The sequence below is a fragment of the Hemiscyllium ocellatum genome, chromosome 2 (genome assembly GCF_020745735.1).
Source record: "Hemiscyllium ocellatum isolate sHemOce1 chromosome 2, sHemOce1.pat.X.cur, whole genome shotgun sequence".
NCBI lineage: Eukaryota > Metazoa > Chordata > Chondrichthyes > Orectolobiformes > Hemiscylliidae > Hemiscyllium > Hemiscyllium ocellatum.
This window is the reverse complement of record NC_083402.1, coordinates 102,959,968-102,972,372: the sequence shown is the minus strand read 5'-3', so window position 1 is coordinate 102,972,372 and position 12,405 is coordinate 102,959,968. Positions and strand designations below refer to the sequence as shown.

General features: G+C 39.3%; 1 pseudogene; it reads right to left on the bottom strand.

The window, feature by feature from the left end:
- Nucleotides 1-7,072: 7,072 nt before the first annotated feature.
- On the bottom strand, nt 7,073-12,128 carry LOC132825955 (small ribosomal subunit protein eS27-like; annotated as a pseudogene).
- Nucleotides 12,129-12,405: the final 277 nt, after the last annotated feature.

Below are 12,405 nucleotides of genomic sequence, written 5' to 3'. Positions count from 1 at the left end.
TTCTCTTTAGGTTTTTCCTGGCTAACCTGTAACTCTCAAGTGCCCTAACTGAGCCTTTACATCTCATCCAAACATAAGTCTTCTTCTTCCTCTTGACAAGAGATTCAACTTTTTCATAAAGCATTGCTCCCTCACTTAACCATTTCCTCCCTGTCCGACAGATACATACGTATCAAGGACATGCAGTAGCTGTTCCTTGAATTAGCTCCACATTTCAATTGTGCATCCACTGCAGTTTCCTTCTCCATCCTAAGCATCCTAAACCTTGTATAATTGCATCATAATTCATTTCCCTCAGCTTGCCCTACAGTATATACCTATCCCTTTCCATCACTAAAGTAAACATAACTGAATTGTGGTAACTATTGCCAAAGTATTCACCTACCTCCAAATCTAACACCTGGCCATGTTCATTATCTAGTACCAAATCCAATGTGGCCTCGCCCTTTATTGGCCTATCTCCATACTGTGTCAAGAAACCATCCTGCACACATTAGACAAAAACTGACCCATCTAACCGATTCAAACTATAGTATTCCCAGTCAATATCTGGAAAGTTAAGGTCCCCCATAACAACTGCCCTGTTATTCTCGCTCCTTTCCTGAGGCATCTTTGCAATCCTTTCTTCTACTTCTCTGGAACTACTCAAAGACCTCTACAAAACTCCAAAAAGGGTGACCTCTCCTTTCCTGTTTCTTACCTCAACCCATACTACCTCCTTGCTGCAATCTTAATACTGTCCTTGACTAACAATGCCACACCTCCCCCTTCCCTTTTCCCATCTTCTCTGTTCTTACTGAAACATTTAAATCCCAGAACCTGCAACAACCTTTCCTGTTCCTGTTCTATCTATGTCTCCAAAATGGTCACAACATTGAATTCCCAGGAACCAATCCATGCACCATATTTCGGATGCTCATGGCATTGAAGTCGACACACTTAAAATCATCTTCCTGCTTGCCGGTGAACTCTTGAGACCTTGAAGCCATATTTCTGACCTCACTACTCTCAACTGCTTGGACACTGGAAGTACAATTTAGGATCCTATCCCCCTGCTGAATTAGTTTAACCCTTCCAAAGAGCATTAGTAAATGTCCCCCCCGGGGGAAATTCTTCAGTTATTGCATCGCTGATTATTACTGTGATACTCCCCTTAATCAAAAATGCAGCTTCCCCTCCCCTCCTTCCATTACCTCTGTCCCACCTAAAGTACCTGTACCCGGTACATTAAGCTGCCAGTCCTGTCCCTCCTTTAACCATGTTTCTATAATGGCTATAATATCCAAGTCCCATGTTTCCATCTACACCCTGAGTTCAATGCCTTACCTGTCAGCCCTTTTGTATTGAAATAGATGCAATTTAATCTAACTGGAATTGCTTGCTCCCTATTGTGTTCCGACCTGTGTCTCCATTTTACTGTTTCTGCTTACTGTATTTCCTTCCAGCCTTTCACTTGCCTCCCCTGCTATTGAGGATCACTTTTGTTGAAGCTTTTTTTTGTCTTGCACTGATCAGGGTAATTCACAAGAAATACAATGGGAAAGGGGCATCACATTTTAAATCGTACAAGAAGTGCATTCTTTTTCATTTTAGGGTGAGAACTCATTGTCTTTCGATTAAAATAGCTAAATAAGAGTATCATAAAATGAGTTTTTAATGCCACTTTTAATCCAATATTTATTACCCAATTTTAAATGCTTGAAAAAAATTGTAAAATATCCTGAACCACTTGCTGGTTAGGTTGAAATAGTTTTCCATTTATTTGTAATTTGAGAAACAAATAAATAGCTTTTAACAGGTGCTTACTCATGCCAATGTGCCCAGAAGATTATTTCTTGACATTTCACAAAAGCCTAACAATCAGCAGTATTCACATTCCTGAGGTGATTAATTTACCCTCAGTGTATGGGCTGATTTCAGGTCTGATTCTTGAATGCTGCTTCCTTAAAATACTGGTCTTTCAAAGGGCTGCAGTAATTTTATATATATTGAAATCAGCTTGCACTTCCAATCCTGCAAACTTGCTAGTGAATTCTGGTAGAACTACACTCAACTTGAGCACATACTCAAACCCTTGAGCTTCAATTAAGGTACTGCAATCATCTTGACTTTACAGGGAAATATTTGAGGATTGGATATTAAGATGAGCAGCTAATGAAGAAACATCATTATAGACCCCCAGTTACTTGTGAGCAACTGCACCTGAGGTTCATTTTGAGTAGCTCCATCATGCAGGATATTGTGCAGATAAAAGAGGCAATTTTTTTACTCAGAGGGTAGTTCATGTGTGGAGTGAACTTCCCAAGGATGTAGGTACAATTACAACATTTAAAAGACGTTTGGAAAGGTACATAAATAGGAAATGTTTGGAGGGATATGAGCCATGAGCAGGCAGATGGGGCTATTTAGTTTGGGACTATAGTCTGCTTCCGTGCTGTATGACTCTATGACTTTATGACTATCAACTCCATGAAAGATGCTCTTTGGTCTACCCAAAGTTTGTTATTCTTCCAGTGCAAAGAGTTGCCCTTGACAGTGTCTTATAGATTAGCACATTCAGAGGTCCAGGACTACATACTGAGGGATGCACAAAAATTTGGGGTAGCCACCACCTTGGCACATTAGGGAAGGACTATTGTCATAATGTACTCAGGGTCTGTTTACTTACAGATGCCCTTGCAGCTTGTTTAGAATGAAAATAGTTTTCTAGACATATTTGGTAAATGCTGAAAATGTGTTGCTGGAAAAGCGCGGCAGGTCAAGCAGCATCCAAGGAGCAGAAGAGTCGACATTGACTCTCCTGCTCCTTGGATGCTGCCTGACCTGCTGCGCTTTTCCAGCAACACATTCTCAGCTCTGATCTCCAGCATCTGCAGTCCTCACTTCCTCCTAGAATATTTGGTAAATGTTTCAGTTTTGCATTTGGATAGAGACAGCTCAGAGTGCAAAATGCCCACTTAAAAATGGCATTTTGTTATTGTATTTCCTGTAATGACTTAAATTGTTTTGTCATGTACTTCTAGATAATTTATGAATAAAGTACATTTTTACAAAAGAAAAAAAAATCATCTGAGGTCAACTAGTGTCTTTAGTCATTAAAATGCTGAAGTTTGATTTTTTTTGGCAGTGATGCAGTGATGTAAAACAGCTGACCGCTTCAGAATTATTCAATCTTCCAAATATTTAATCAAACACTGTTCCTTTATTAATAATGGGTTGTGTTTTCAAATGTTTCATTCTCTTTAGTCCAATTTCAACAATTTTGCAAAAGAACAAGGACAAAATAAAATTTGAGGATTTATCTTCCAGTCCTCATACTGGGAAGGAATGTTGCAAACCTCTTCACGACAGGAATGGAGTCCTGTTCCAGTTCTTAAAGGTTGCAGCAGCCGGTTAATGAACTACCTCAATATGGCTGGGCAGAAAGTTTGCAAAGACTGGAAAATGATGAAACATATTGCTGCAATGAGCACGGTGAAGAACCCTGGCTCCATTTCGAACCATTCAAAAGGAGACCTATAATCTCTGCTTGGTGGGAGATGCTAAAAACCATGCTGATAGTAACGTGACATTACGGTGCCTTTAATCTGGTAAAAGAGGAGAAAAAACAGAGTGAACTAAGTCATAGATCAATCAATCAGTGGAATACTGGCAGTGCAAACAGATGAGAAAAATATAAAATATTCTCACAAGGTTATACTGGTCAGTATTTACCTCTGTCAAGTAGACTTACGTAGCATGCATAACTTTATCCTGTTATTCAGTGGTTGTTGCTAAACCATCAAGTAGTTCTTTCCAATTGAGATTTTGTTAGTGCAACAGGTAGTAATGCTGCTTCCAAACTAGGAGTACTGAGTTTGAGTCCAACTCAGGATTTTGATGACTGTGGCATAATGATTATCAACCTACTGCTACATCCATTGAACATATGGCAGACATTAAGAATGGGAGAATTTCATGATCAGCCACAGCCATTGGTAGCTTGCCCCAATTTACTTTGACCACTTTGTTATTCAAAAGGCAATCTGCTTTGACCCTTTAAATAGACAACAATGCTGCTTCTACAGGTCCACAGACTGATGACCTTCTGAGAGACAACTTTGACAAAGTGAAACTCCTTTGGGTTTGTGAAGGTCATTACATCCTGTGCAGGATTTAGAAACTGGGGAAATGGGAGGATTTATATAATGGCCAAGACTTTAGAGAGTTCTGCAATATGAAATTGCTAGGTCCCCCTCAGGCAACTTCTAGATTTTCCCAGGGGAGCAATGACAAATCTGTTTCCCTCATGACTAATGGCCTCCTGAACAATAGTGGTATGTGCAATACATCTGGGTATGACAGATTGAATGTCGTTACTGATTGTAAAATTGTTCTTTGACAGCATGGAAACTGGCAGATGGACAGTAAAACTGGACAATGAGTCATGCTCCCTGTTGGTTCATGTTTATTGTAACCACTGAAGACAAGACTAAGCCTCAGAGTTTTCAAAGAGAGATTGCCTCACACATACCCTGGTATGTTAGATCTGGAGCTGTGGCTACTTCTGGAATCAGCATAAGGGCTGGTTTGAAGAACCTAACAGTGGTGTAAATGACCTTCACTTTTTTCTGACCTTTTCTTTCATGTTCAAAAAATACAAAGAAAATAATACTTATATTTCTCAATGTGATTGTGGCTATGATGAATATTGCTCTCAAAATTCTAGACAGTGATCTCCAAAAAGAAGCAAACAAGAAAAAAATAACAATAACCAAAGAAATTTTCTACTCTTGAAAATCCACAGCTGAGGCTTTTCTTCATAGCTATTCAGGGTAAATTGATTTCCTCTTTCGAGATTGACATCCAGTCAGCTGAGAATGTTCTCCATGCTGATGGCCCAGTTTAAATGAGTGCTCCAAGCACAGAGCTAGCTCCCTCTGAAAGAATAGCCTGTACTCATTTCCATCGCGTTAGCATTTATGTTAACATTGAAATAACGCTTGTGAAAGTTTTCATGGGAGGACACTTTAATATGGTTTAAATTGATGTGGATTCAAGCAAAAGTGATTCATGTCCAATTTTTTTGTGCTTGATTGCCTGTCTTCAAAATTGGGATCTTGTCTCAGTTAACTAATCAGTGCTTAAAAATGACGGAGATAAATCTCTGTCAGCGTTCTCTCAGTTATCAGCAAAGTTATGCCTCAGTTGTTTCTTTGGATTTCGTCAGATACTCCAGCCAATTTACTAATATAACCCCACTGTGCTGTCCCATTATTTATTTTAGTGTACGTTTTTGCTCAAGGGGTTGAACGGTCTACTTTCCACAAGATTAGATCCAATCAGAAATATTTCCTTTCCTCGAAGAAGATTTCACGTGCATCCATGTCTTTCCTGAATAGTTAGATACTAACATTGATGCCAACATAATTTGTACTTGCAGAGTTACATTGCACTTTGCTCAAAAACTGCATACATTCATGTAGAACTCTGAGCTCAAAAACTGCATGAATTTATGTAAAACTCTGTTATCTCACTTTTTAGATTAGAATCAATCTAAACATCAGGTCATAGACAGAGAACACAGGGGGCTAACACCTTCAACATATTGTCTAGCTATCACCATTGTTAACAGCTAACCCGAGAATGCAACTTTTAAAAAAAGGTTTTGTGATTTACACTGAAAGGAGTGAAACTATCACTGTATTCTAACAGACAATCAATTTTTCAGTATAATTTCAGTTACATCACGCTGTAAATTTTTGCTATAAATTCTGTGTTTCGATCGAACCCTCCACTATCACCTGATGAAGGAGCGTTGCTCCAAAAGCTAGTATGCTTCCAATTAAACCTGTTGGACTATAACCTGGTGTTGTGTGATTTTTAACATTGTTGAAGATTGACATGTTTCCCTTTTTTAGGTGTTTTGTCAGTGCCCCAGGTGTAGCCAGGTACAACCTGGTGTCATGTGACAAAATTGTCAGTTCATGGCATAACAACATTTCTGTGAATATTTTAACAAGGAGCTTTGCTCCTGGCAGATGCTGCCCACACCTCTACCCTTTTCTGTTCACCCATTTCAATCTGTTTATAAGAGTGCAAAACACATTGGAATACACACAGGAGACATACAAAAATATGCAGAACTGCAAAATAGGGTCAAAAGGACAATTGCATAGATACACAACATCTTCAAATTCCTCAGAACCTGGACAGTGATGTTTTTCCTTTATTACTTAAGTGTGATGTGATTGTTTCATTTGCTTTCTCCTATGTTTTGTGATCTGGCAACCAGTTCAGAGATGCTGCTGAATGTGACAGCTGTTTTGGTCAGTCTGATATCTATTGACCGTTTTGGGACTCAATTATTTTTAATAGGAATGTACTTATGGTGTGTTATAAACCTTTACTGGTACTTGCAATTTGCTGCATTTACACAGCTGTGCACTATTTCCCAGCATTAAATGTAACAAACAGCCCATGCGTTGTTGCTTTCTGCTAAATTAATCTTGACCTATTGTCCTACTTTGACAGGGTAAATTTCTGTAGCTTTATTAATGGACTTCCACAAAAAAGCAAAGATTGAAAATGCTCAGTTTGAGGCTAAATTGTTCAAAGAAGGAGAATTTACTCATAATTTTTAATCAGAACTGAATTATTTGAGGTGATTCTGCCATTGTGAACTGAATGACACTTGAATGAAAATAGTAGCCTTGTGTTGTTACTTTTGTCTTTCGCCATTCTATTTCACTCTCATGGGTGATTCTTGTTTGCCCTTTGAAATGATCGCAAAATTCTCCAAGGTTCTGAGTTTCACCTTCAAATTAGACCAGAGTAAAGATGTTTCTCCTTATTTCCCTTTTTTTTGATGTTACAACATATTATTTGACAATTCTAACAAATTACTCAATATCAGTAGAGGTGCAAAAATGCTTACATAAACATAAGAATAATTACATCAGGCTGCCGGCAGTGACAAATACCACACCTTCTCCAGCTACACCTCCATCCTTCTGCCAACCAGATCTCAAGGAAGTGAATCAGTATCCTTCAGCCCAGTGGTGTCAGTAGTCTTGCACTCCATCCTGAGATACTATTTAATGCTGCGCTTTCTTCTGAGAGAACAGCTTACTGTTAGCCTGACCTTGCTGCTGGTTGGCTGACAAATTCAGTGCGGCATCTGGCACACAAGACTCTGCGAGTGGCTGAAAACTTGTAGGGATGTTTTAGCAATCAGGACATTTGATATTCACAAAGCAGGAGTTGGAGCTTTGCACCAAATGTTTCTTCTTGTGTTTCCTTTCCTTCTCGGGAGATGGATGTAGTAGATCTTTTGCCAGAGGCTTCTTGAGCATGGAAGTGTTCCCTTTTAGCTTATTAATATTTGAATTTATTAGTGATTACTTTATATCCATGACCACCAATTTTATCTTGGAAATGATTCAGGGCAATCTTAGAATGGAAGAATGTGCTAATTTGGACACAGTTGGAGGGTGAAATACTGCAAAATTTCCAAAGCCAGACCCAAACTGTGACTTAAATGGGTCTACAGGTGAGCAGAAAAATGACCAATTGCCACTACCAACAGCAACAGAGATTTGATGTTGAGATACCTGTGGATGAATGTCAGAGAGAGAAAAAGCAAAGAGGTGCAGGTGACAGAAGACACTACACCTGACACACGGTCTACAAGCAGAGACTGAGTTTCCTTGACATGTGGAAATAGCAGTCCCTCAGGAGTTCGCCATTTCTAAGGGTAGCCGGCTATTTGTATATTCTTTGTGGAGGACGAGCTGCTTTCTGGATCCAAGTATAATCAGCCACTGCTAAAATGATCACTCTCTTCAATGTTTGTTTTTGGTCTCCCAAACCTTCCAAGCCTCTACTGGTAGGATGTGTAGGTTGGCAGCTCACAAACACATACGGCACATGTGATCTGAGTTTTTGGCAGAGCTGGCAATTGTGTCAAATTCAGCTGCAATGACCTCAATCAGGATTAGCAGACACTCAAGTTGTCAGTTCTGGCTGGGTTCTCACAGAAAGAAAGGTACAATTGACTACATATGCCTAGTGTATTTTTTCAACAGCAAGGCACTCCCTCGCCAATGCATATTTGGGGTGCAATGATATTTCTGCATGTGTGCACAAAGTTTCATTAGAGCTGCCATGATGCTTTCACTTTGTGGCAATCCACATGTTCCAAACTCTGTTAATCTGTAAGAAAACTTAAAGAGTGGCTATTAGGATACAAATATGGTTGACAAGACACCTGTCAAAACTGAATTAATGAGTTTAGGAGCTATAGTGAATGTCCTTTGAAAATCTTGTCATTGGCAAACTGAAAGTGTGCTTCAGAGATGTAGACTAATCTGGAAGTGTTCATCAGTAGTCATCAGTCAAGTTCTTCAGAACATTTGCGGTCGCTTACAACATTTGCAGTAGCAAGTTCGACCTGTTTGAGGAACAAGACTCAGGGGATAGACCATTTCCAAGACAAATCCAGGAAGAGGAAGATAATACAGAGGAAGCTAAGAACAGTACCAGCCTGCTCAGATGCCTTTATTAACGTAGGTTCACTCAGCCATATGCCTGAATATTGTTTCGTTCAGAGGATGAGGGCGTTACTGGTTATACAACATTTGTTGCCCATCATAATTGCCCAGAGGGAGGTTAAGAGTCAACCAAATTGCTGTGGGCCTAGAGTCACACTTAGGCCAGAACACGTAAAGATGGCAGTTTCCTTCCTTAAATGCCATTAGTGAATCAGATAGATTTTTCCGACAATTGACAATGGTTTCATGCTCATTAATTCCAGGCATTTTATAATTAAAATTCCATGATTGGTCATGGTGGGATTCAAACCCGGAACATTATCTGGATCTCTGGATTAACAGTCCAACAATAATACCACTAGGCAATTTCTTCAAATGGTCATGCTTCCTGTTTCCAGCAACCAATGCATCTGACACTAATTAAACACACAAACTCCATGGCCCTAATATCCCATTAATTCATGCCTTTCTACTTGTTATTTAAAAGGAAGCTGCAATCTATGGCTATGGCCAGGACTGTACAGTGATGTAAAGTGATACATTCAATGTGACTTCATTAAATAATGGAAACTTCGAAACATCCCTGGTTCACATACACCTATGTGTGTAGCTTTGTACAACTGCAAAGATTAATTCTCCTTTTCTTACCAATTCTTCATGATGTTACCCCTGTGACCTCAATAGAGTAGAGACAAGCAACAATAATAAATATTTGGTTCTTAGTCAATCTCGGGCAGCAATCTCAGCTTTTGGAGCAAGAGAGCATCTCCAAAGACTGTCCATCTGCACGTGTACATATGCAGGCTTGGAAGGGGGCATAAGGCAGCTTCTGGGCTCCTGACTAAAGTTGGATCAAGGAAACAAGTGAGAAGGGGAAGGGCTTTGAGTGGAAATTTCCCTTTTCCATACTGTTTTGTACAATTATCCCTCTATTGGACCATTCACAAGTAATTGCAACCATTGCAGTGGGTAACGTTTTAGTGCATATTTGTGCTCTTACTGGAAGGCCTAGGCTAAGGTATCTATTATCATATTTAAGGAGTCAGACATGTTGACACCCAGACTGTGTGTGGCTGTCAAGATACCTACATGAAGTCATGGGATAGTTGTCTTTGATGTTACCTGATGTCCAACAAGGAGACCTTGTCACAATGCTCTGCAACATGAACACACTTATGCTTGAGACAGTTTGCTCTATCCTCTCTCCAGTAATACTCACTGGGATTTGAAGGCCTGTCATTGCCTTGTCTGGTGCTGTTCAGTAACTCTTCTCTAACAGTATGTGTGTCCAGTTTAGTAGTTGATGTGATGTAAGCAGAAACGTGAGTCAGAGGTTAGCCAGGTCAGTGCGGTAGTTAAGTAGTCGAGGGGTAGTTGAGTTGAGTCAGGGGATGTTTGAGATGGAGGAAGTGGGTGGGTCTGGGTGGTAGTCAGGAGTTCAGACATTGGTCGTCACTTGTTGGTTGGGTAGTCATGTGGTGGGGGATAGTCAGTTCAGGTTGAGAGGATAGATCAAGGATTTTGGGGGCTAGTGGGAGTGGGTGACTCCAAGGTTAGACTGAGGATCAAAGAATTGACGTAAAGAAAGCAAACAATTTTGTAATTGTAAGGATTCTGTTTGTAGTTGTAAACCTAACTTCGTATAATACTAACTATGAGGGGCCGTTTTATGTACTAAAATGTCCAGTGGAGCTTTGAGAGTAATGTTTCTCGAACTATTGAAATACTCATCCAGAATAGGCGCATACATGAACCTGTTATAGCCATACTTTTCTTTGCATGATAATGGTTTGTTTTTATTCTTAATATATGTATATGTGTTTTATTTTAAAAGTAATTATATACTAAATGTATTCAGTATTCCACACTTGGTGAACTTTAATAGCTGCACAAAATTTATTGAACAGCAGCCACCACTGGGAATAGGAACAACATCTTAAATCAATTTCCTGATTGAACACATATTAAATTATAGCCTACAGCCCAAATTTAATATGTCTGTGTCTTTGGTAGCTTGTCTTACAGATAAATCTGACAATGTCTAAGGAGCACAGATTCATCTCTGAGGCAAGCACTGCAAGGCAGTTTGTTAATTCAGAACACTCACTTAACACACTGTAAGGTATGGACTGGCTCAGCCACTGATCATTTATAACAGCAGTTAGGGATCAATATAACTGAGACCGACAGGCTGACCTCAAAGAATGCAGAAATCCTCAGTTTGTTAGGTCACAGCTCGGGTATGTGCTGTAACCAAGGTTGTGCAAAATTCATGTTTATTTTCAAACCAAAAATGAAGCAAGCACTTACCACCTCACCTCAGTCCTCAAGAGAAAAAATAGACAGGATCAATATTGAGGAACTGGCGTCTGCCCCTTTGAAGGCTAAGGTTCCTTTTAAAAGCGCTGCATCCACAATTTTATGTCTGATATAACTCAAATGGTATCTATACAAAAATAAGAAGAACTTCTCATTGTTTATAGCTCAACAATTCTGACGTCTTAATGATTGCCCTTAAAAGCCTAACTAAAGCTTTGCACTTTGAGCAAGTGTGATTTAACCTAGAGAGATAATTGAATGCTCGATTTTCGTATCTGTGAACTTTATTTGATTTAGTCAGCACTAGTTGCCTAATGTAACTAGGCTAAATGGAACACACACCACAATTTCATCACTTCTGGGCTATAAAAAGAAGCAATTGTGTCAGGATTTCCATTCCTAATTGTCATCTATTCAATACTGTGATCCATCATAAAAGTCAAGGCAAGGCCGATATTTTCTGCCCACCCAAATAATGGTCCTCTGAATAGAATGGCTTGCTCAGCATTTTTTAGAGGGCAGTTAGGAGTCAACCATATTTCTTTTGGCCCTGAGTTACATTCAGATCAGAGTCAAATGAAAATGGCAGATTTTCTTGGCTGAAGGGCAATAATTGAATCAGGTATGATTTTTAAAGCAACAGTAAAGTTTCATCATCACCATTTAGAAGTCAAGCTTTCCATTTCCAGACATGATGAAATTGTTGAAATTAAAATCCACCAGCTGCCACAGTGGGATTTGAAACTAACCTCCAGCTCATTAGCCTTAACCTCTGCTAGGCCAGTGAAATTAACATCATTTCCCTTTTCTCTTGGATGGGTGAGGATGTGATAGTTTCAATTTCATCCCTTTATCATAAGACAGGGAATTTGAAGAACTTGAGACAGACTGAGGCCAATGTCTTACAAGCCAGATCTGTGTCTATTATTGCCTGAAACACAAACTATTTTAGAAGATTCCAACAGAGAAACCTTAATTCCTTACTAATCTTACTACACTAGAAATTAATCGGCAAGATGACTTGCAGGTGGATTCTTAGGTGATTAGGCCCTATGACAGATACAAATGGATTCAAATGTCTATTTCTATGGTGATTACAATTTTTTTTGTTATTTCTTCTTTTATTTCTACTTGTTATTTATTTTTAATTAAGACACAGCTCACTTTTATGGCACCTACAGGTATTTCCTCTGACTCAGTTGTTAGAAGAAGAGGTGGAGGAACTATTGGAGGAATGTTAGGCTTGTTTGGCAGTAGCAGCAGCTCTCTGTACTCCATTAGCAGTTGCACGCTTGTATCTGCAGATTAGTTCACCATTGAAGATAACACACAACAACAGACTTTTGTTTCTCAGGGGAAACTGCATCAGTAGACTACTTGAAGTCTCTGCCAAATATTTGCGTATCTAACAATTGTGTTGGACTGTTTGCCAAACCAGAGCAGGTTACACTTGTCACAATGCTCCATCAAAGAAAAAATGCATAAGTAGTCAAGAGCATTGTCTACTTCACTGCAATGGCCAAAGTGCCACAAACTATTTCCTCAGGACATGGAA